Source organism: Chionomys nivalis, chromosome X, assembly GCF_950005125.1.
Source record: "Chionomys nivalis chromosome X, mChiNiv1.1, whole genome shotgun sequence".
NCBI classification, from domain to species: Eukaryota; Metazoa; Chordata; class Mammalia; order Rodentia; family Cricetidae; genus Chionomys; species Chionomys nivalis.
Window position 1 is genome coordinate 19,388,681 of NC_080112.1, and position 24,826 is coordinate 19,413,506.

A 24,826-nucleotide genomic window follows, 5' to 3' on the forward strand; every position below is an offset into this window, starting at 1 on the left:
TAGGATCAAAACCCCATGCTATTGTCCTTGGCCTCTCATCAGCTCTCATTGTCTGCCATGTTCAGAGAGTCCGGTTTTATCCCATGTTTCTCAGTCACAGTCCAACTGGCCTTGGTGAGATCCCAATCGATTGGCTCCACTGTCTCAGTGGGTAGGTGCACCCCTCATGGTCCTGACTTCCTTGTTCATGTTCTCCCTCCTTCTGCTCCTCATTAGGACCTTGGGAGCTCAGTCCGCTGCTCCAGTGTGGGTCTCTGTCTCTATCTCCATCCATCACTAGTTGAAGGTTCTATGGTGATATGCAAGATATTCATCAGTATGGCTATAGGATAGGGCCATTTCAGGTTCCCTATCCTCAGGTGCCCAAGGAACTAACTGGGGACATTGCCCTGGGCATCTGGTAGCCACTCCAAGTTCAAGTGTCTTGCCAACCCTTAGGTGGCTCCCTTAACTAAGATATGAGTTTCCCTGCTCCCCTATCCAACCTTCCGGTATCCCCAATCATCCCGTTTCCCCAAGTTCCCCTCATCCTCTCCTTCACACTTTTCTCTCCATCTCCCCTTACCACTATCCCACCACACCCCCAAGATTCCAATTTTTTGCCCGGCAATCTAGTCTATTTCCCATAGCCAGGAGGATAACTATATGTTTTTCCTTGGGATTGCCCTCTTGTTTAGCTTCTTTAGGACCACAAATTATAGACTCAGTGGCCCCCTATCCATGGCTAGAAACCAATTATGAGTGAGTACATCCCATGATCTTCTTTTTGGGTCTAGGTTACCTCACTCAGGATAGTATTTTCTATTTCCATCCATTTGCATGCAAAATTCGAGAAGTCATTGTTTTTTACCGCAGAGTAGTACTCTAATGTGTATATATTCAACACTTTCTTCATCCATTCTTCCATTGAAGGACACCTACGATGCTTCCAGGTTTTGGCTATTACACATAATGCTGCTATGAACATAGTTGAACAAATGCTTTTGTCATATGATAGGACATCTCTTGGGTATATTCCCAAGAGTGGTATTGCTGGGTCCAGGGGTAGGTTGATCCCAATTTGTATGAGAAACCGCCACACGGATTTCCAAAGTGGTTGCACAAGTTTGCAGTCCCACCAGCAATGGATGAGGGTACCCCTTTCTCCACAACCTCTCCAGCAAAGGCTATCTTTGGTGTTTTTGATTTTAGCCATTCTGACAGGTGTAAGATGATATCTCAAAATTGTTTTGATTTGCATTTCTCTGATCGCTAAGGAGGTTGAGCATGACCTTAAGTATCTTTTGGCCATTTGAATTTCTTTTTTTTTAATATTTATTTATTTATTATACAATATTCTGTCTGTGTGTATGTCTGCAGGCCAGAAGAGGACACCAGACCTCATTACAGATGGTTGTGAGCCACCATGTGTTTGCCGGGAATTGAACTCAGGACCTTTGGAAGAGCAGGCAATGCTCTTAACCACTGAGCCATCTCTCCAGCCCCCTTGAATTTCTTCTGTTGAGAATTCTCTGTTCAGTTCAGTGCCCCATTTTTTAATTGGGTTAATTATCATTTTAACGTCTAGTTTCTTGAGTTCTTTATATATTTTTGAGATCAGACCTTTGTCTCTTGCGGGGTTGGTGAAGATCTTCTCCCAGTCAGTAGGCTGCCTTTTTTTCTTAGTGACAGTGTCCTTTGCTTTACAGAAGCTTCTCAGTTTCAGGAGGTCCCATTTATTCAATGTTGCCCTTAATGTCTGTGCTGCTGGGGTTATACATAGGAAGTGATCTCCTGTGCCCATATGTTGTAGGGTACTTCCCATTTTCTCTTCTATCAGGTTCAGTGTGTTCAGACTAATATTGAGGTCTTTGATCCATTTGGACTTGAGTTCTGTGCATGGTGATAGATATGGGTCTATTTTCATTCTTCTACAGGTTGACATCCAGTTTTGCCAGCACCATTTGTTGAAGATGCTTTCTTTCTTCCATTGTACACTTTTAGATCCTTTATCTAAAATGAGGTGTTCATAGGTTTGTGGGTTAAAATCCGGGTCTTCTATACGATTCCATTGGTCGACTTCTCTGTTTTTATGTCAGTACCAGGCTGTTTTCATTACTGTAGCTCTGTAATAGAGTTTGAAGTCAGGGAGGGTAATGCCTCCAGAAGTTCCTTTATTGTATAAGATTGTTTTGGCTATCCTGGGTTTTTTGTTTTTCCATATAAAGTTGATTATTGTCCTCTCAAGATCTGTGAAGAATTTTGATGGGACCTTGATGGGGATTGCATTGAATCTATAGATTGCTTTTGGTAGAATTGCCATTTTTACTATGTTGATCCTCCCAATCCAAGAGCAAGGGAGATCCTTCCATTTTCTGGTATCCTCTTCAATTTCTTTCTTCAAAGACTTAAAGTTCTTGTCAAATAGATCTTTCACTTCCTTGGTTAGAGTTACCCCAAGATATTTTATGCTGTTTGTGGCTATCGTGAAAGGTGATGATTCTCTTATTTCCCTCTCTGCTTCCATATCCTTTGTGTATAAGAGGGCAACTGATTTTTTGGAGTTGATCTTGTATCCTGCCACATTACTAAAGGTATTTATCAGCTGTAGAAGTTCTTTGGTGGAGTTTTTGGGGTCGCTTAAGTACACTATCATATCATGTGCAAATAACGCAAGTTTAACTTCTTCCTTTCCAATTCGAATACCCTTGATTCCCCTATGCTGTCTTATTGCTATTGCTGAGACTTCAAGAACTATATTGAAGAGGTATGGGGAGAGTGGACAGCCTTAGCGTGTTCCTGATTTTAGTGGGATGGCTTTAAGTTTCTCTCCGTTTAATTTAATGTTAGCTGTCGGCTTGCTGTAAATAGCTTTAATTATATTTAGGTATGACCCTTGTATCCCTAATCTCTCCAAGACTTTTATCATAAAGGGATGTTGGATTTTGTCAAATGCTTTTTTAGCATCTAATGAAACTATCATATGGTTTTTTTCTTTCAGTTTATTTATATGATGGATTACATTGATAGATTTGCATATGTTAAACCAGCCCTGCATCTCTGGGATGAAGCCTACTTGATCATAATGGATAATTTTTCTAATGTGTTCTTGGATTCAGTTTGCCAGTATTTTGTTGAGGATTTTTTGCGTCGATGTTCATGAGTGAGACTGGCCTGTAATTCTCTTTCTTGGTTGAGTCTTTGTGTGGTTTTGGTATCAGAGATACTGTAGCTTCATAGAAGGAATTTGGCAATGACTCTTCTGTTTCTATATTGTGAAATACATTTAGGAGTATAGGTATTAGGTCTTCTTGGAAGTTCTGGTAGAATTCCGCATTGAAACCATCTGGTCCTGGACTTTTTTTGGAAGGGAGGTTTTTGATAACAGCTTCTAATTCTTCACAACTCACTGGTCTATTTAGGTTGTTTACCTGGTCCTGGTTTAACTTTGGTATATGGTATTCATCTAAAAAAGTGTCCATTTCTTTAACATTTTCCAGTTTTGTGGCATACAGGCTTTTGTAGTAAGATCTAATGATTGTCTGAATTTCCTCTGTGTCTGTGGTTATGTCCCCCTTTTCATTTCTGATTTTATTAATTTGCAAATTCTCTCTCTGCCGTTTGATTAGTTTGGATAGGGGTTTATCAATCTTGTTGATTTTCTCCAGGAACCAGCTTTTTGTTTCATTGATTCTTTCAATTGTTTTCTGTGTTCCCATTTTGTTGATTTCAGCCCTTAGTTTGATTATTTCCAGTCTTCTACTCCTTCTAGGTGAGTCTGCTTCTTTTTTTTTCTAGAGCTTTCAGGTGGGCTGTTAAGTCTCCAATGTGTGCTTTCTCTGTTTTCTTTAAGTGGGCACTTAGTGCTATGAACTTTCCTCTCAGGACTGCTTTCATAGTGTCCCATAGGTTTGAGTATGTTGTTTCTTTATTTTCATTGAATTCAAGGAAGACTTTAATTTCTTTCTTTATTTCTTCCTTAATCCAGGTATGGTTCAGTAGTTGACTGTTCAGTTTCCATGAGTTTGTAGGCTTTCTGGGGGTAGCATTGTTGTTGAATTCTAGCTTTAATCCATGGTGATCTGATAAGATACAGGTGGTTACAGATTTTTTTTGTAACTGTGGATGTTTGCTTTGTTACCGAGTATGTGGTCAATTTTCGAGAAGGTTCCATGAGCTGCAGAGAAGAAGGTATATTCTTTTCCTATTTGGGTGGAATATTCTATAGATGTCTGTTAAGTCCATTTGATTCATTACCTCCATTAATTCTCTTATTTCTCTGTTAGGTTTCTGTCTAATTGACCTGTCCATTGGTGAGAGAGGAGTGTTAAAGTCTCCTACTATTAATGTGTGCGGTTTGATGGCTGCCTTGAGTTTTAGCAATGTTTCTTTTACGTACGTGGGTGCTTTTATATTAGGGGCATAGATATTCAGGATTGAGACTTCATCCTGATGAATTGTTCCTGTTATGAGTAGAAAATGTCCCTCTCCATCTCTTCTCACTGATTTAAGTTTGAAGTCAACTTTGTTAGAAATTAGTATGGCCACACCTGCTTGTTTCTTAGGTCCATTTACTTGATAAGCCTTATCCCAACCCTTTACTCTGAGTAGGTGTCTGTCTTTGTGGTTGAGGTGTGTTTCTTGTAAACAGCAGAATGTTGGATCCTGTTTTCGTATCCAATCTCTTAGTCTGTGCCTTTATATAGGTGAGTTGAGTCCATTGACATTAAGTGATATTAATGACCAGTGGTTGTTAACTCCAGTCATTTTTTTAGTAGTAAATTTTGTGTGTTTCCCTTCTTCGAGTTGCACTGGGGAAGGGTCTCTAGTTGTCTGAGATATTGTGGTCATTGTTGGACTCCTTGGTTAGTGATTTTCCTTCTATTACTTTCTGTAAGGCTGGATTTGTGGCTACGTATTGTTTAAATTTGTTTTTATCCTGGAAAATTTTGTTTTCTCCATTTATAGTGAACGAGAGTTTGGCTGGGTATAGTAGTCTGGGATTGCATCCACAGTCTCTTAGTTTCTGCAGTACATCTATCCAGGACCTCTGGCTTTCATGGTTTCCATAGAGAAGTCAGGTGTAAGTCTGATAGGTTTACCTTTATAAGTAACTTGGCCTTTTTCCTTTCCAGCTCTTAATATTCTTTCTTTGTTCTGTATGCTTTGTGTTTTGATTATTATATGGCGAGGGGATTTTTTTTTTTGATCCAGCCTATTCGGTGTTCTGTATGCTTCTTGAACCTTTGTAGGTATATCTTTCTTTAGGTTGGGAAAGTTTTCTTCTATAATTTTATTAAATATATTTTCTGGACCGTTGAGCTGCACTTCTCCTTCTTCTATTCCTATTATTCTTAGGTTTGGTCTTTTTATTGTGTCCCATATTTCCTGAATGTTTTGTGATGAGAGTTTGTTGGCCTTGCTGTTTTCTTTGATCAGCGTGTTTATTTTCTCTATGGTATCTTCAGAATCTGAGATTCTTTCTTCTATCACTTGTATTCTGTTGCTTATGCTTGTTTCTGTAGACTCTATTCATTTACCTAGATCTTCCATGTCCTGCCAGCCTTCTGTTTGTGTTTTCTTCTTTGTCTCCATTTCAGTTTTCAAGACTTGAACTGTTTCCATTATCTGTTTGATTGTTTTTCCTTGGTTTCCTAGGGTATCATTCACTGATGTACTCAATTCTTCAAACTTTCTGTTATACTTCTCATCCATTTCTATAAGGGCATTTTTTACATGCTGTTTAAGGGCGTCAATCACTTTCATAAAGTCAATTTTTTCTACTTCTTCATGATTAAGGTGTTCATGTCCTCCTGATGTGAGGTCGCTGGGTTCTGGTGGTTTCATATTATTTTTCAGATTGTTGGGTGAATTCTTGCATTGGTGCCTGCCCATCTCTTCCTCTGAATGCTCTCCTATGGATCTTCTTTTACAGGATCAGGTCTCCTTGCCTACTGTTGTACCTTCCCAGTGATGGTTCTCCTGGTGTTCCAGTGATGGCTCTCCTGGTGACAATATCAGATCTCCATGCCCAATGATGGCTCTCCTGGTGCCAAGATTAGCTCTCTGTGCCCAATGATGGCTCTCCTGGTGCCGAGATCAGATCTCCTTGCTGGTTGGGTAATTCGTAAACAAAGCGCCTACCTTGCTTGGTTCAGGCAGGCCAGTGAAACAAAGGAACTCCCGCCCGCCTGTTTGCCCTGAGGATTCGCCCCCAGCGCCCAGACAGGCTGAGCTAGGTGGTGTTATGTGCCCAAAGAAGGAAGGGGGCAGAAGGAAGAAGGGTTCTGGATGCAAGCTGGGTGGGCTAGGAAGAGAGAGGCAGTCTGCAGGGAGTAGAGTCTCTGCAGGGAGCCCAGGAGGGATGGGGAGGTGTTGTGAGGAACTTCTGAGTTCCCTGTCCAGGGCTGCTGCCGTGGGTCACAAACTCACCCCAATGATGACTCTCCTGGTACCGAGCTCAGATCTCCGTGCTTGTTGGGTAGTTCGTAAACAAAGTGCCTACCTTGCTTGGTGCAGGCAGGCCAGTGAAACAAAGGAACTCCCGCCCGCCTGTTTGCCCTGAGGTTTTGCCCCCAGCGTCCAGACAGGCTCCCAAGATTTTTTTATATTTGGAAATATTGCCTTTCATTTCATGATTCTATCTGAAAGTAAATTGACTACCTCATTTTGTGATATAAATTATTTTACTGTAGGTTGTGAAATCTTTTCAAATTATAAATAGAATATGAATATTGATATTGCAAACAACCTTTTTCCTTTATGTCTGAAAGCTCTCACTGGACTCCATATTATGAATAAGTCCAAACAGCAACCAAGTTCATGGACAATTAGTTATAAGATTCATGCCTCTAAATTTTGAAGCTATTAGCTGACCTTTGCTCCTTTAATCTGATAGATGGGACCAATTCCATTCATTTGAATCATATACATATTATTTACTCATGAAGTTTGAATATTTTTCAGAATCAGTAAGCCAAAATAGCACAGTTGTACCTCCCATTTGTTGGACTGCTCTTGGAAAATATACAGCGACTGGCAGGCCGAGATACTTTGTATTCCTGTGCAGCCATGCCTAATTCTGTAAGTGTTAATGTATTTCTGTTCTGAGTTATATCTTGTTTTACCTAATGCATTTGGGATTGAGGCCATCTGCTATAGGATCTCAACTGTAAGCACGGACTTTTCAGTATATTTCTACATTTCTCCTGCTTTTCCTAGAGCAGTGCTTCTCAAATGATATGGTGGGGATGTGCTAGAACACAGATCTTAATTCAGAAGGCCCTAGGCTGAGAGAGTCTCTGTGTCTAACAAACTTTGGCTGCCTCTGTCTAGTCCAAAGGCTATATTTTGAATAACAAGGTCCAAAATAATACCACAAATGCCTTGTTTCTAGTTTCTTCCTTAAATTTTGCTGCTATTTAGTATACTTTAGTGTTTTCATTTTTCTGGAGACAAGATGAAAGCATCTTCACTTGCAGAGCTGATATCAGACTCTAGGGTCGAGATCCCTTTGCTTCTCCTTATCCTTGGTATTCTCTGGTTAGTATTTTTTGGTAAGTCTCTTTTAGTTTATTACAATGTGGTGAGCTTTCTTTCTCTTCCACTTAGTGCCTGAGACTTATTTCAGGCAATTAAAGGTGACTAGGTTTCTGTTGCAAGGGCAACAACCTTTGCCCTTGCAATAGTTAAGCTGTTCTTCCTAGACCTTAGACCTGGAAGGTTTTCTGTTTATTGTTCCTACTTCTGCCCTCTGCAGACCTATAAACCATTAGTTTCCACCTTCACAGTTTTTCCCTTCCACATATGCCTTCTATCTTTTTCTCCAGGCAAAAATATCATTATTACACTATTTCTTGTTCCAAACAATTTCTTCTCTTGGTTAATGCCTTTGGATACTCTCCCATTTGCCAGTGGTGCTCCTAAATCAATGATGTCAGGCCAGGTGCCAACACTTGACAGACTGGGGAAAAATGGTTCAAATTTGAGGCAAGCCTGGACTACACAGTAAGACACGCCCTCAAAAAAATGGTGCCCAAATTGTATGTTTTGTATTTGTTGGCCCAGTATAAGCATTAACTCCTATCCCTCTTCATATTCTGAATGGTCCTAGATCATCTGTGGACTTTGCATCATCACTTCATATAGTTGCATGACAGCTTAAACTCTGCTTTATAATATAATCTGCAAAAATTTTCCCTGTAAAATGTCCCTGATAATTTTGAAAACCACTCCTAAGTTCCTGAGAAAGAGCTTTTTAAAGATCAGTTAAGGGCACATTTTATTTTCATTTTAAAATTATATGTTTCTGCATATGTCAGAGTGTGGATTTGTACATGAGGACAGGTGCCTATGGAGACTAGTAAAGTGTCAGATGCCCTGGAGCTGGAGTTATGGGCAGTAACCATGTGTGCTGGTAACTGAATTCTGGTCAAGAGCAATTAGGCACTCATAATTGCTGAGCCATCTCTGCAGTCCCATTTGTTTGTTTTCTGAGACAGGGTCTCACTATGACTATAGTCAAGGTTGACTTGGAACTTGGAACCATTCACCTGATTCAGTGTCCTGAATGCTAGGCTTACTGGCACGCACCACCATCACCGGATGGAAAAGCCACTTTTCAACTTGAGTCGTAGCTAGCTCTCTTGCTTGTGGCACTTGATGGGGTTAATGAGTGGAGTGTGGATGTAATGTCACTGGCTGTCCCTTTGGTCTTTCTTTACACAGCAGTCATGTTCACTGCACACATTCGACAGTGATATTTGGAAAGGTTTCACTCTCTGTTCTTTCTTTTGCCGCTCATGTTCACTTAGAGACTTCATTACACTTCAACTTCAAGCACTGTCCCTGGTTCCAAGGAACAGTTTATACCAGTTGCAGCCATCTGATTATATCATTTGGTCAGCGTTTGTGATTACTACAGTAGGCTAGCAGCCATTTTTTAAACATGCCACTTAAATACTAAGAGCACCTCTGTAATTTCCCAGTGAGCTGTGTTTAAAAGCAGGGTGCAGTCTAATTCAGATGTCTTGCCCCAGTTTAAATGACTCAGGCATCACATTCTGTTACAGGTGTCCAGAGATGAGTTTCCATGTGGCTTTGTTTCACCGACAAGCAGAGGGAGCCTGACCACTGACAAACACACAGGTAATTAATCTCTTTAAAGATTATGTATAACATGAGGATTTAGAAATGTACTTCTGCTCTTTTTGAAATATTTCATGATAAAACTATCCATAGCCGGATCTTTCCTAAAGTTTAGTTAAAATATGATTCACACAGGTAGCCACATTTTCTAGTTTGTCTGAGCATGATCAAAATGGCTAAGTGTAGTGGAAAACTAGGAGATAAAAACAACAAAACAAAACAAAAACAGTGGTTTCCTTTCCTCTTAACTTTCATCAATATTGGGTAAGACATTTCCTTTTCTAAGTTTGTGTTTGTTTACCTATAATACAGATAAGCTGTCTTGTGAATTACCTGGATTTATTATATGACTTCCAAGGAACTGAATTGCATAGCAAATTGTTTTGAGAGGGGAAAATCACTTCTCCTTTACTTATTTTCTTGTGGTGTTTTGATATATGAATTTCACATTAGAGGACCAGTATCTATTCACTTTACCACATATTTAGTTAAAATAATGTAGCACTTAGTTTTAAAATTATCTTGATGGTTCTTCCTGTTGCTAACAAGAACTTGAACTTTTTTCCAGCCTATGGATCTTTTCAAAATGGTCGTGGAATTAAGAGGGAGGATTCAAGAGGTTCCCTCATCCCGGAAGGAGTAACAGGATTCCCAGATCCCAGCAACACTGGTGAAAATGTAAGAACCTAAACCTATAGGATAACCTTGTGATTATACCAAAATCTTTCAAAATAAGCATGCAGCTATCTGGTCTCCTGTAGTCTATTTTGGATATGTAAAATGTATCCCACAATTCTTGAATACTTTAGTAGTAACTTCCTATCACTGCCTCAAGCTCCTTATGTTACCCAGGCTAGTCTCCTGCTTCCACCACCAATTTACTGCTTTTCAACTGGGGTCTTATTATGTTGCTCAGGCTGATCTCAAATTTCTGACCTCAAGCAATCTTCCTGTCTCATCCTCTTGAGTAATTACAATGACAGGCAAATACCACAATGCCCAGTTTACCAATTGGGAGTAAGGCAATTATTCTCAAGCAGTCTAACTCTTTATTTTAACCTAGAGGGTAGGTTCCAGTTTAAAATTTCTCAACAGCTTTGCATTTTAATCACAACATATCAGTGTAGGGCTGATTCAATCTTACCCTTTAGAAAATAACATTTTTTTAGTTGAAAAATTTCATTTATATTACATATCAACTAGTTTCCCCTACCTCCTCTCATTCCATCCCCCCTACCCCCATCTACTTCCCCCTTCCATATACTCCTCCCCATCCACCTCTCCATCTCTGTTCAGAAGGGGCAGACCTCCCATAGGCACAAAGCATGGCACATCAAGCTGAGACAGGACCATGTTCCTTCCCCTGTATCAAGGCTGGGCAAGGCAACCCAGCATGGGGAATAAGTTCCCAAAATGAAAATAATAGTTAACCTTTAGGTCCTTGAGTTGATAGTTTCAGAGTTCCAGCATTACTTAAGGTCTTAGAGCCCTCTAACTCTTACATCATATTGTTTTAAGGCTAAGATTAAAATGTAAAATGTGTCTGCCTTGATGCCCAAATACCACATTTTAGACAGTAAAGTTCTGTGACACTATGTAAAATCATATATTACTTAGAAGGATCTGTAAAATATTTTTTAAAAATATTAAACTCCCATTCCTGTTTTTAAGTGAAACTGGGATTTTGATGTAAGCCAGTCACACCTGACCCCATGTTTAGACATCAGCAATTTTCCTATTCTGTGGCATATTCGGTGTGCATCAGAGTCACCTGGGGGAAAACGAAAAATGAATGGCTGCGCCTCACCATAGAAAGGTTCAGTAAGTCTGAAACAGGGCCTGCTAACTTGTATTCTAAATCCTGAGGTGATGTCACTTCTGCTGGTTGGGAAGCACCCCTTAACCACTGGACTATACATTTTTGTGACTTTGGGTAAAGAGGCATTTATTCCCAAAGGCTCCCATCTCAGGCTATTTTGAATTTTGATAATACTGTCACAGAGAAGGTCAGAGCAATTAAATACCTTACTGGAAGTGATATGATTGACAAGTAATCAGAACTGAGATTTGCTTCACTCCAATTCAAAGTTCTTAGTAAGTCCTACCTTAATTTTATGTACCCTGTTAGCTCTGCTCAGAGCTGAGCTAAGTAAGGCTTTGCATTGTTGTTATTCTATTTATAAAGAACTTAAAATAAATGACATCTTGCCATGAATTGGTAGTAAACAGACCTCATTAAGTAATAGGAACATCACTACTTTGATATAATTTGGAAATATTACCTGGTCTTCCTTATTTTAATTATTGTATAATTTGTCTATTTAAAATAGATAATTTGATGGTTGGGGATTGGGGATTATTAATACATTCTAAGTAGGGTTTCAAATTTAAAAGTGTAATTTTGAGGCCGTAATGGTTCCCCAGGAACTTGTATATGATAGTCAAGTGATCTACTTTTGAGTTTTAGCTCCAGTCCTAAAATATTTGTCATGCTTTCAAATACCTTAAACCCTCCTCCACATAAAAGCTATTCTTTCTGAAAGTTATATGTGAGTAGTTTAATTTTGCTATTGCAACACAAGCATATGGGAGTGAACATAAATACATAATTAATGGCTATGTTTTATGAAGGCCCCAAAGTCATTTCCAGTGATATTACTAGGTACTGTAGCAATGAAGACTCAGCCCATTTATCTGTCAAATATACCATAAAATTTGTATTTCTAGTTTTCCCAAATAGGACAAATAGTTAAAAAAAATCGAATTTAAGGCTGTGTAAAATCGTGATATTGTTCCCTAAATCTCCTCTCTTTTATCTTACAGACCCGACAGAATTCTTCAAGGAGTAGTGTTTCCCAGTATAATTGTCTGGATCAGTATGAAATCAGAAACCTATTGATGTGCTACTTATATATTGTAAAGATGATTTCTGAAGGAGAGAAATGAGCATATTCAGCAGGAATTCTACTAGACACTCCCCCCTCATGTTTCTAGAACATGCATGTTAGAAACAGATCTTTAAAGATTTAAGTCATAAAATATCCTTTAAGATGAACAATAAAATAAGTTCCTGTGGATTTGAGTGTTTGATATAATTTAAAAATAACGATTGATTAATTTATAAAAATTATGCAACAATTTTAAAGGATTTTTATACAAAGTATAAAATATGTTAAGTAGTTAATATACCAGGAAGGAAATAATCACAATACAAAATTAACATTTTAGCTTTTATTTGAAAAACATAAAAACAGAAACAAAAAAACCTCCAGGGTTTTCTGAAGATAGAGGATGCCACCATTGTCTCCACAGCACCACTGGCATTATCTGGAGTCAGTCACTGTCTCCGCAGCAATGCTGGCATTGTCTGGAGTCACTGTCTCCACAGCACCACTGGCATTATCTGGAGTCAGTCACTGTCTCCGCAGCAATGCTGGCATTGTCTGGAGTCACTGTCTCCACAGCACCACTGGCATTATCTGGAGTCAGTCACTGTCTCCCCAACAACGCTGGCATTGTCTGGAGTCACTGTCTCTGCAACATTACTGGTATTGTTTGGAGTCACTCTCTCCGCAGCATCAATGGTGTTACCTGGAGTCAGGCTGTCAGACTGCTTTTCTTCTTTGAAAGAATGGTATTATCTGCTAACATTACTACTTTCTCTTTTATACTATATGACTATCTATAAACAAGAGATTAACTAAATGTCTTCAGAAGTTAAAATAAAATTACCTTTCTCTCAAATGCCACAACTATTATACAATTCCCACTCTCTTCTTCCATTTCTCAATATTTTGCTCAAATAATGTGCAAGTCTAAAGAACATAAAATCCATGTTAAGTGGTCATTATACAGTGTTAACAGGTTACAGCTTCCTCATAAATATGAACAATTAGCAAAGTAAATATAAACTAGAGGAGGGCTCAATGGTAGAACACATGGCTAGCGTATTTGAGAACCTGGGTTCAATCCTAGAAATATAAAAAAGAAAAAAATGTGTCAGCACTGCAAAAATCAGTAAGTAAATTTAAAATAAATTCAAAAGATACCTGGGTTCTAATAATCATAATCATGTAACTATTTTGTAATTAAAATTTCTTTAATAATTTTTCTTTTTAATTTTTTTTGCTTATTTATTTATTTTTGTTTTTTGAAACAGTCTCATTTTGTAACTCTAAGTGACCTCAAACTTGCCTTGTAGACCAGGCTATCCTCTGTCTCTCAAGTGCTGGGATTAAAAGCATGCGCCACCATGCCCTGCTTATTTTGTGTGTGTGTGTGTGTGTGTGTATGGGTACCACATATATGCCTGGTGCCTGCAGAGGTCAAAAGAGACCATGAGTTCCCATGGAACTGGAGTTACAGACGGTTATAAGCCACTGTGTGGGTGCTGGGAATTGAACACAGGTCCTCTGCAAGAGCAAAGAGTACTCTCACCTGCTGAGTCATCTTTCCAGCCCCAATTTATGTAATTTTTGGAGACAGTGTCTCACTATTTATTCAAAGATGGCATCTCCTGATCCTCTTGCTTTAGGCTCTTGAGTGCTAGAATTACAAGGGTACACACCACACTTGGCTGTTTCACTTTTTTCCCATCACATTTGGCTGTTCCATTTATCTCCCTGGTGTCAGATGGCAAACCCAGGGTCTTGTACATTCATATGCAAGTGCTTCCCTGCCATGATAAATACGTTGGCCATATTTTTTAACGTTTTTTTTGTTGTTGTTGTTACTAGAGTTATGAACCCAGGGTCTAATACATGAGCTATATGCCTCCAGCCTATTTTATCCATTTTATTAACTATTACATACTTTATTTTTGTGACAAATAAACATTAAACCATATTAGTCAGATATGGATCACAAATATGTACACAAATACAACAGTTGTTTTTTCATAGTCAAAGATGGTCTTCTTGTCTATCTTCCAGATGTTGGTACTAGAGACACATGTGAGCATGCTCAACTATTTCATTTTAATTTTTTTTCTGGTGCTGGGATGAAACCTAGAGCTTGGCACATGAGCTATACCCCCAGAATATCTTTATCAAATTTTAGTAAGCATTACTTGCTTTTTTTGTGATAGTAAAAAGCAATATAGATAATACAAATTATACAAATAATACTACAAATAATATAAAATTCTTCAATAGAATAGTGCAAATAATACACATTAACAGATAAGTTGATAGCCAATTAAGTGTAAAAATATTAAAACCTTAAAATCATTAGCCACATATGAATAAAAGCTATGAAAATATATTAATACAACTCAAAAATATAGTTTTTTGGGGGGAGGGGGGATGGAATCTCATTATTTAGCCTAGTCCAGCCTGAAACTTACCATGTAGCACAGGCTAATCAGCTTCCTAAGGGACTCTACCATTGCATACCAAAAAAACAATACAAATAATTCTGCAATCGACTGGTTTCAAGTATATACAACTTAAGAGTAAACTGTCAAAATTAGATTAAAGCTCTGAGATGTGCCTCCATGTTTTGGAAAAGAAGTAAAATAATTTTTAAAACCAGAGGTTCATTTCAGGAAAGAACACATTACCTAATAACAACTACAATTCATGCTTTTTACCTTCCCACAAAGATAAAAATGAGAGAATAGGGTGGGCAGGCCTAGGCAGCCGAAGCACCGGCGCGCAGGCAAGACCGGGCGGCGGAGGCACCAGCGGGCAGGCCGGCCCAGGCGGTGGAGGCACTGGATGCAGGATAGTGCGGGCAAGAAACAGTGAAGCCCGCACTGAGAGCAGATTGCCCCGCTACAATTAAATAAAACCCAATAGATAGCATCGATAAGAGGAGATGGGCAGACGCCAAGGGAAGAATTCACCCAATAATCTGAAAAACAACATGAAAACACCAGAACACAATGATCTTACAACCCAAGGACTTGAACACCCTAACACAGGAGAAGAGGAAAAAACTGACTTTTTGAAAGCAATAGAGTCCCTTAAACAACATGTAAAAAACGCCCTCATAGAAATGGATGAGAAGTATAACAAAAAGTTTAAAGAAATGAGTAAATACGTAAATGATACCCTGGGAAGCCAAGAAAAAACGATCAAACAGGTAATGGAAACAGTCCAAGAATTGAAAACTGAAATGGAAGCAAGGAAGAAAACACAAACTGAGGACCAGTTGGATATGGCAAATATAGGTCAACGAGCAGAGACTACAGAAACAAGGATAATCAATAGAATACAAGAGATAGAAGAAAGAATTTCAGATTCTGAAGACACCATAGAGAAAATAAACGGTATGATCAAAGAAAACACAAAAACGAACAAATTCTCATCACAAAACATTCAGGAAATATGGGACACAATAAAAAGACCAAACCTAAGAATAATAGGGATAGAAGAAGGAGAAGAGGCACAGCTCAAAGGTCCAGAAAATATTTTTAACAAAATTATGGAAGAAAACTTTCCCAACATAAAGAAAGATATTCCTTTGAATATTCAAGAAGCATACAGAACACCAAACAGACTGGATAAAAAAAAAAAGTCCCCTCGCCATATAATAATCAAAACACAAAATATACAAATTAAAGAAAAAATATTAAGAGCTGCAAAGGAAAAAGGCCAAGTAACTTATAAAGGTAAACCGATCAGACTTACACCTGACTTCTCTATGGAAACCATGAAAGCCAGAAGGTCCTGGATAGAGGTACTACAAAAACTAAGAGACCATGGACGCAAACCCAAACTACTATACCCAGCCAAGCTATCGTTCACTATCATGGAGAAAACAAGATATTCCAGGATAAGAACAAATTTAAACAATACGTTGCCACAAATCCAGCCCTACAGAAAGTAATAGAAGGAAAATCACAACCCAAGGAATCCAACATTGCCAACACTGCCTACAATAAACCATGCATCTAGCGACCCTTCAACAGCACAATTCAAAGAAGGGAGACACACAAACTCTTCTACCAAAAGCAATAAGAATAACCGGAGTTAACAACCACTGGCCATTAATATCACTTAATATTAATGGTCTCAATTCACCAATAAAAAGGCACAGGCTAAGAGATTGGATACGAAAACAGGATCCAACAGTCTGCTGTTTGCAAGAAACTCATCTTAAACACAAAGACAGGCATCTACTCAGAGTAAAGGGTTGGGAAAAGGTTTATCAAGCAAATGGGCCTAAGAAAAAAGCAGGTGTGGCCATACTAATTTCTAACAAAACTGACTTCAAACTAAAATCAATCAGAAGAGATCGAGAGGGACACTTTATACTCATAACAGGAACAATTCAGCAGGATGAAGTCTCAATCCTGAATATCTATGCCCCTAATATAAAAGCACCCACTTATGTAAAAGAAATATTGCTAAAACTCAAGGCAGACATCAAATCACACACACTAGTAGTAGGAGACTTCAACACACCTCTCTCACCAATGGACAGGTCAATCAGACAGAAAATTAATCGAGAATTAAGAGAATTGTTGGAGGTAATGAAGCAAATGGACTTAACAGACATCTATAGAACACTCCACCCAAATAGGAAAGAATACACCTTCTTCTCTGCAGCTCATGGAACCTTCTCGAAAATAGACCACATTCTTGGAAACAAAGAAAACCTCCACAGATACAAAAAAATATCAGTGTCCACCTGTGTCTTATCAGATCACCACGGATTAAAGTTAGAAGGCATCAACAATGCTACCCCCAGAAAGCTGACAAACTCATGGAAACTGAACAGTCAACTACTGAACCACACCTGGGTCAAGGAAGAAATTAAGAAAGAAATTAAAGTCTTCCTTGAATTTAATGAAAACAAAGAGACAACATACTCAAACCTATGGGACACGATGAAAGCAGTGCTAAGAGGAAAGTTCATAGCACTAAATGCCCACTTAAAGAAAACGGAGGAAGCATACATTGGGGACTTAACAGCACACCTGAAAGGTCTAGAAAAAAAAGAAGCAGACGTGCCCAGGAGGAGAAGAAGACTGGAAATAATCAATCTGAGGGCAGAAATCAACAAAATAGAAACACAGGAAAACAGTCCAAAGAATCAATGAAACAAAAAGTTGGTTCTTGGAGAAAATCAACAAGATTGACAAACCCCTATCCAAACTAATTAAACGACAGAGAGAGAACACTCAAATAAATAAGATCAGAAATGAAAAGGGAGACATAACCACAGACACAGAGGAAATTCAGAGAATCATTGGATCTTACTACAAAAGCCTGTATGCCACAAAACTGGAAAATGCAAAAGAAATGGACACTTTTTTAGATAAGTGCCATATACCAAACCTAAACCAAGACCAGGTGAACGATCTAAATAGACCTGTTAGTCGCGAAGAATTAGAAACAGTTATCAAAAATCTCCCTTCCAAAAAAAGCCCAGGACCAGATGGTTTCAATGCAGAATTATACCAGAACTTTCAAGAAGAGCTAATACCTATACTCCTTAATGTATTTCACAATATAGAAACAGAAGAGTCATTGCCAAATTCCTTTTATGAAGCTACAGTTACCCTGATATCAAAACCACACAAAGACCCAACCAAGAAAGAGAATTACAGGCCTATCTCACTCATGAACATCGACGCAAAAATTCTCAATAAAATACTGGCAAACCGAATCCAAGAACACATTAGAAAAATTATCCATTATAATCAAGTAGGCTTCATTCCAGAGATGCAGGGCTGGTTCAACATACGCAAATCTATCAATGTAATCAACCATATAAATAAATTGATAGAAAAAAAACATATGATCATTTCATTAGATGCTGAAAAAGCATTCGACAAAATTCAACACCCCTTTATGATAAAGGTGTTGGAGAGATTAGGGATACAAGGGTCATATCTAAATATAATAAAAGCTATTTACAGCAAGCCGACAGCTAACATTAAATTAAATGGAGAAAAACTCAAAGCCATCCCACTAAAATCAGGAACACGACAAGGATGTCCACTCTCTCCATACCTCTTCAATATAGTGCTTGAAGTTCTAGCAATAGCAATAAGACAACATAAGGGGATCAAGGGGATCCATATTGGAAAGGAAGAAGTTAAGCTTTCATTATTTGCAGATTGTAGGGACATAGCCCCACCCATTGGGGGCGTGTTCGCCTCGGGCTAATGTTTACGGATAAATCTGCCGGGCCGGAGCCCAGCAGCCCTTTTTGTCTTTTGCTCCGCCGCGGGAACCTGTGGTCCTGTAAGTCTATTTCCTTATTAAAGCTGTATATATCTATATAATCTGTCTACATTCATTTGCTCCGCCACATTTGGCGTCCCAACGTCGGGCTATTTTGCCCCCGACCCGGCACAGGGGGGGCGCAAGCTCCACCTTTCCCGGCTAGTTGCCTGAGCTCAGGAAGGCGATTTACAGCGTGCTCCCTGCTCGCTTTCCCTTCCCCCACTCCAGGCCACTACGGTCGCAGAGCAGCAACCCCCACAGAGCAGCTAATAGCTCCCTGTTTCTTCCAAACCTTCACTGCCTGATTTAAGTGAAGCACCCGCGGTTTTGAAGTAAAAGCCACCAACCCCTTTCCTTAACAGGCAGTACAATAATTTTTGTTTTGAGTTAATTGTTTCAGACCGGCTCTGGCTTAGACCACGTGGACTCAGGTGCATTTCTTTAGCCACCACTGGCAGGAAAACTTCATTACAGGTACATAATTTTCTTTTATAAATAAGAAAAATGTCTGAAAACATTACCATTCAAGACTTTAACAGCCTTTTCAGTTGTACCATGTGGGAGATTTTACAAGAAGTGTCTGTCAGCCCACAGATATGGATCTTTCTGGGATTCGTAGTTTTCCTTGGTACTGTATGGTTTGACAATAGAAATATGATAAAGTCTTTACGAGACGAGGTTGAACGCTTAAAAATAATTGAGAATGACAACAATCTTCTCAAAAATCAGTTTGAAGTTCTCCAGACAGAGAACAGATCTTTGTTTAACACAACTCGACAAACTGAAAAACGCTTAAAAACAATTGAGAATGACAACAATCTTCTCAAAAATCAGTTTGAAGTTCTCCAGGCAGAGAACAGATCTTTGTTTAACACAACTCGACAAACTGAAAAAAATTTAGAAGAGGTACAGGCTGATGTTAAGGAGAAATTCATTACTATGGAAGAGGGAACAGCTGATTTGAGTTGTAAGCTTCAGTCCCTTTCAGTAGGAACTGAAATATTAACGGCTGATATTAAGGAGAAATTCATTACTATGGAAGAAGGAACAGCTGATTTGGATCGTAAGCTACAGTCCCTTTCAGTAGGAACAGAAACATTAACTGAGAGAATCAAAACTGCTGAATGTGACAATCGGATTTTGTCTAAAGCTTATGACAGATTGACAGAAAGATTATCTGTACAAGAAGGCACGGTATATGCTATAAAACTTATGTCCAAAGATGAGACATTATCTCTAATGGACAAACTTCATACTTTAGAATCCTCAATGAAGGCTTTAGAACATAATTCTGGACAGGAGATTCAGACATTAAAGAAGGCAATGGTGAATAGAATTGAAATGATTGAGGAATTTCTAAATTCTGAGGAAGAAGAGCAAGAGGTAGAAAAGCATATTTTAACTAAATCTGTGGGTAAATCCCTCCGGGACAATTCCCACAAAACTCTACCTACAGTTCTACCTGCCTTTCCAGTTGTAACAACTGAGAAAGTAGTTGGTTCCAGAAACCCTAGGTTCATCAAGGAAGATACATGGGAACCTGTCCGTATGAATGATCTCAAAGAAATTAAACAGGCTGTAATGACTTTTGGAATGAATGCCTCTTTTGTTAAAGAGATGCTAAGGTCTTGGGCCACCACGAATAAGGTCACGCCCTCTGACTGGTTTCAGCTGAGCTCTGCTGTCCTTGAGAGTGGAACGCAATTAAAATGGAAATGCTTATTCAGGCAAGAGGCTAGACTTTTAGAACAGCAAGAAAGAGCAAAGGGAACTGAGATTTCCATAGATCAAATTTTGGGAGAGGGGCTATTTTCTGAGCCTCAGGAACAAGCTAATTTGGATGAAAACATACTCTCCGTGTGTACTACAGCAGCCTTAAGGGCTTGGGACAGGGTGCAAGACCCAGGACAGAGGATGGAATCATTTATCAGAGTTAAACAGGGTCAGAGAGAACCCTTTAGTGACTTTTTACAAAGAATAACTAAAGCTGTACAAATAGGGATATCTGACCCAGAAGTAAGACGTATAATGATCGAGACTTTGGCTTATGAAAATGCAAATGTGGAATGCAAAAGGATTTTGGGACCTTTAAAGCTCAGATCAGCGCCATTAGAAGAATGGGTCTTGCATACACTAGATGTTGATACATTTGACTATGGCACTGAAGCATGGGTAGAAGAAGCAATTTCCAATGGTAAAAGGAGACATCAGAATACCAAATGTTTTAATTGTGGCAAAATGGGTCATATGAAAAGGAATTGTAGACAACGGATTTTCAGGAATAATAATAATGCATCTTCTAGAAATAACAGAAATAGGAGGACTCAGCCTTCAGGTTTATGTAGAAGATGTGGAAAGGGCAGACACTGGACGAATGAGTGCAGGTCTACAAGAGATAGACAAGGCAACCTGATACAGACGGGAAACGTGAGAGGGGGGGCCTCACAGGCCCCCATGGCAAACATGGTTCAGTCATTTCCAGTTACTACAGAGAACGTGACTCGTCAGGACAATTAGAAAGCCCCATGCCTACTGTTACAAGCAATAATGATCAGAAAGATGAGTTCCGTGTGTTTTGGCAAACTTCTATAAATGACCAAAGACCAAAGCTGAGAGTGTGTGTAAATGGCATTTTTATTACTGGCCTGCTGGACACAGGTGCGGATGTAAGTATCATTACCCCAGAATCTTGGCATCCATATTGGCCTCTTCAGAATGTAAATGTTCAGCTCCTGGGAATTGGAACCCTATCTCGAGTAAGGCAGAGCACGAGATGGGTTGAATGTATAGGTCCAGAGGGACAAATAGGAAAATTAAGGCCATATGTAGCCAATATTGCAATGAATTTATGGGGTCGTGACCTATTACAACAATGGAATACCCAAATTAACATCCCTGCTACTTCTAGAGCCTATATTTCTGGGGATAATATTAAAAGATATTACAAACGGAGAAAACCGGCCATTCGGGCTGTACAAGAACAAGCAATTGATGTCCCTTCAGAGATACCAACAGCCTTGCCTTTAAAATGGTTGACTGAGAAACCAATATGGACAAAGCAATGGCCTTTAGCTGAGGAAAAGTTACAGGCTTTAGAACAGTTGGTACAAGAGCAATTAGATGCTGGACATATAGAAGAATCTACCAGCCCTTGGAATTCTCCTGTATTTGTGGTTAAGAAAAAATCAGGTAAATGGAGAATGGTGACAGATCTCAGGGCTATCAACAAGGTTATTCAACCTATGGGCCCTCTGCAATCTGGAATTCCTTTGCCCTCTTTATTGCCAAAAGGATGGCCTCTCATAGTTATTGATTTAAAGGATTGTTTTTTCACTATACCTTTACAAAAAGAAGATAGAGAAAAATTTGCCTTCACAGTGCCTACTTATAATAATTCTCAACCTTCGAGGAGGTACCACTGGACCGTCCTCCCCCAGGGTATGTTAAATAGCCCCTCCCTGTGCCAATATTTTGTGAATCAACCATTGCAAATAATACGCAAGAAATTTCCCAAATCGATAGTATATCACTACATGGACGACATTTTGTTATCCGATTCAAACATGGATACCTTGAACAGACTGTTTGAAGAAATAAAAATACTTTTACCAAAATGGGGATTGCAAATTGCTCCTGAAAAGATTCAGAAGGGAGATTCTGTTAATTATTTAGGTTATAAAATAGGTTTACAAAAAATTAAGACACAAAAGGCACAAATTCGGAGAGATCGCCTACGGACTCTTAATGACTTTCAAAGACTATTAGGGGACATTTCCAGTCTACGGCCAGCTATTGGGATAACACCTGATCTAATAATTCATTTGAACAAAACCTTGGATGGTGACAAGGATTTAAACAGTCCCAGAGAATTAACAGCTGAAGCAGAAAAGGAACTGACAATGATTGAGGAAAAATTACAACAGGCGCATGTGGACAGGGTAAATCCAGAGCTCGACTGTATTCTCGTCATACTACCATCAAAAATTTCCCCTACAGGAATTTTAATGCAGAGAGATGATATTATCTTGGAATGGATCTTTTTACCACATAAACCAAGTAAGAAACTGAAAACTTATGTAGAAAAAGTCTCTGAGTTAATTATAAAAGGCAAGTTGAGACTTCGTCAACTAGCAGGCATAGACCCAGCAGAAATTATAGTGCCTTTCACTGCTGATGAACTAAAGAAATTATGGGAAGATAATGAACCATGGCAAAGAGCTTGTGCTAATTTCTTGGGAGACATTAATAACAACTATCCAAAAAGCAAGAGGCTTAACTTCATAAAGAGAACTTCTTGGATCCTTCCTCGAATCGTCCGTGATACTCCAATAACTGGAGCCCGTACGTTCTATACTGATGCCAATAAATCAGGGAAGGCAGGTTACAAATCAGAAGACTTGGGTAAGGTGGAACAAAGTCCTTATGATTCTGTCCAGAAGGCAGAATTATATGCCATTCTTATGGTGCTAAGGGATTTTAAAGAACCTATTAATATAGTTACTGATTCACAATATGCAGAAAGAGTTATTTTACATATTGAAACTGCTGAATTTATACCTGATGATACAGAACTAACCTCTTTGTTTATCCAGGTGCAAGATTTGATTAGGAACAGGCTTTGCCCTATGTACATAACACACATCCGATCCCATACGGGTCTGCCAGGTCCTCTAGCACAAGGTAACGCAGAAATTGATCAATTATTGATTGGTAGTGTGCTACAAGCCTCTGAATTTCATAAAAAACATCATGTTAATAGCAAAGGTTTGAAGAAAGAGTTTTCTATTACATGGCAACAAGCTAGGGAGATTGTAAAGAAATGCCCTACTTGCTCTTTCTATAACCAAACGCCACTGCCTGCAGGGGCTAATCCAAAGGGCACCCAAAGGAATGAAATCTGGCAGATGGATGTGTTCCACTTTGCAGAATTTGGCAAATTAAAATATGTTCATCACACCATTGACACGTATTCAGGCTTTCAGTGGGCAACGGCTTTAAGTTCAGAAAAAGCTGATTCAGTTATCACTCATTTATTAGAAGTCATGGCTATTATGGGTATACCTACACAAATAAAGACAGATAATGGTCCTGCTTATGTCTCTAGAAAAATGAAACGGTTTTTTGATTATTACAATATCAAGCATGTTACAGGTATACCATACAATCCTACAGGTCAAGCAGTCATAGAAAGATCAAATCGAACTATAAAGGATATGTTGAACAAACAGAAAGGGGTGGAAAACACCCCCAGAAATAGGTTACATAATGCTTTGTTAACCTTGAATTTCCTCAACGCTAATGAGAAGGGAACATCGGCTGCAGAAAGACATTGGATAATGGAAAAGTCTACTGAACTAAATCAACCAGTTTATTTCAAGGATGTGCTGACCTCACAATGGAAGCCAGGAGATGTGCTGCGTTGGGGAAGGGGATTTGCTCTTGTCTCCACAGGTGAGGAAAAATTGTGGATTCCAACAAAATTGATAAAGGTTCGTTTTGATGAAGAGAAGCCAGTTGGGAAAGATAAATAACAATTCAATCACATGGATGGCAAACATACTGATGGTAAGTAATACAAATAGGTTGGGGGCAGGGTTCTCTTCTTATCTCCACAGGAAAATACCCATCTTCAAAGAATTTAAGGTACCCCTAATATTTAATTACTGATGGAGGGACTTGTTCTGTAAGTATTAATTTATATATATATATATATATATATATATATATATATGTCTTAAACTTTCTTTGCTTTTCCTCATATCTGTGTCTTTCTTTATATGTCAGTATATGTCCTTGTTGTTAATGTTTAAATTTCCCATAACAAGCAACAAATTTTCCTACAGTAATCTTTGAAGTTTCCAGGATGAAGATGGGGCCCCACAACATCAACTCCATCTGGTTTTTATGACGTCATGATTTTTTTTTTAAAAAAAGCGCTAATATTAGACCTGTTTTTTGGTACCAACTACAAGAGACAATTTCGAATGGTGCACATTTTTGACAACACTCTGGTCGGACCTTCTCAAAATGCTCTGAGACTAGTTACAATTTTCTTAGGTCAAAGGTTAATTTGGGAATTTTACCATCATTTGCTTTCACAGAACCCCCTAAGAAGAACGTCGCCCCCATGTCAGCTAGAAGCAATCTTAGAGGACGACGTCCCCTCTCCCAACAGAGTTTGCCCTCAGGGTTGGGGACATCTTTTAGTGGTTGGTTTAGGGTTGAGGGGATGGGGTGATAATTTTTTGGAAAAAAAAAAAAAAAAAAAAAAAAAAAAAAAAGAGAGAAGAGGAAGAAGAAGGGGGATTAACTGGTTTTTTGGGATGATTGGTATTTGTGAATTACTGTTTATAGAAAATTGTACTGGTACTGTTTCTTGTATACTAGAAGAAGGGGGATTAACTGGTTTTTTGGGATGATTGGTATTTGTGAATTACTGTTTATAGAAAATTGTACTGGTACTGTTTCTTGTATACTGATATGTTGAATATTGAATGTGAGTGTTCCTACCTCTATTTTTG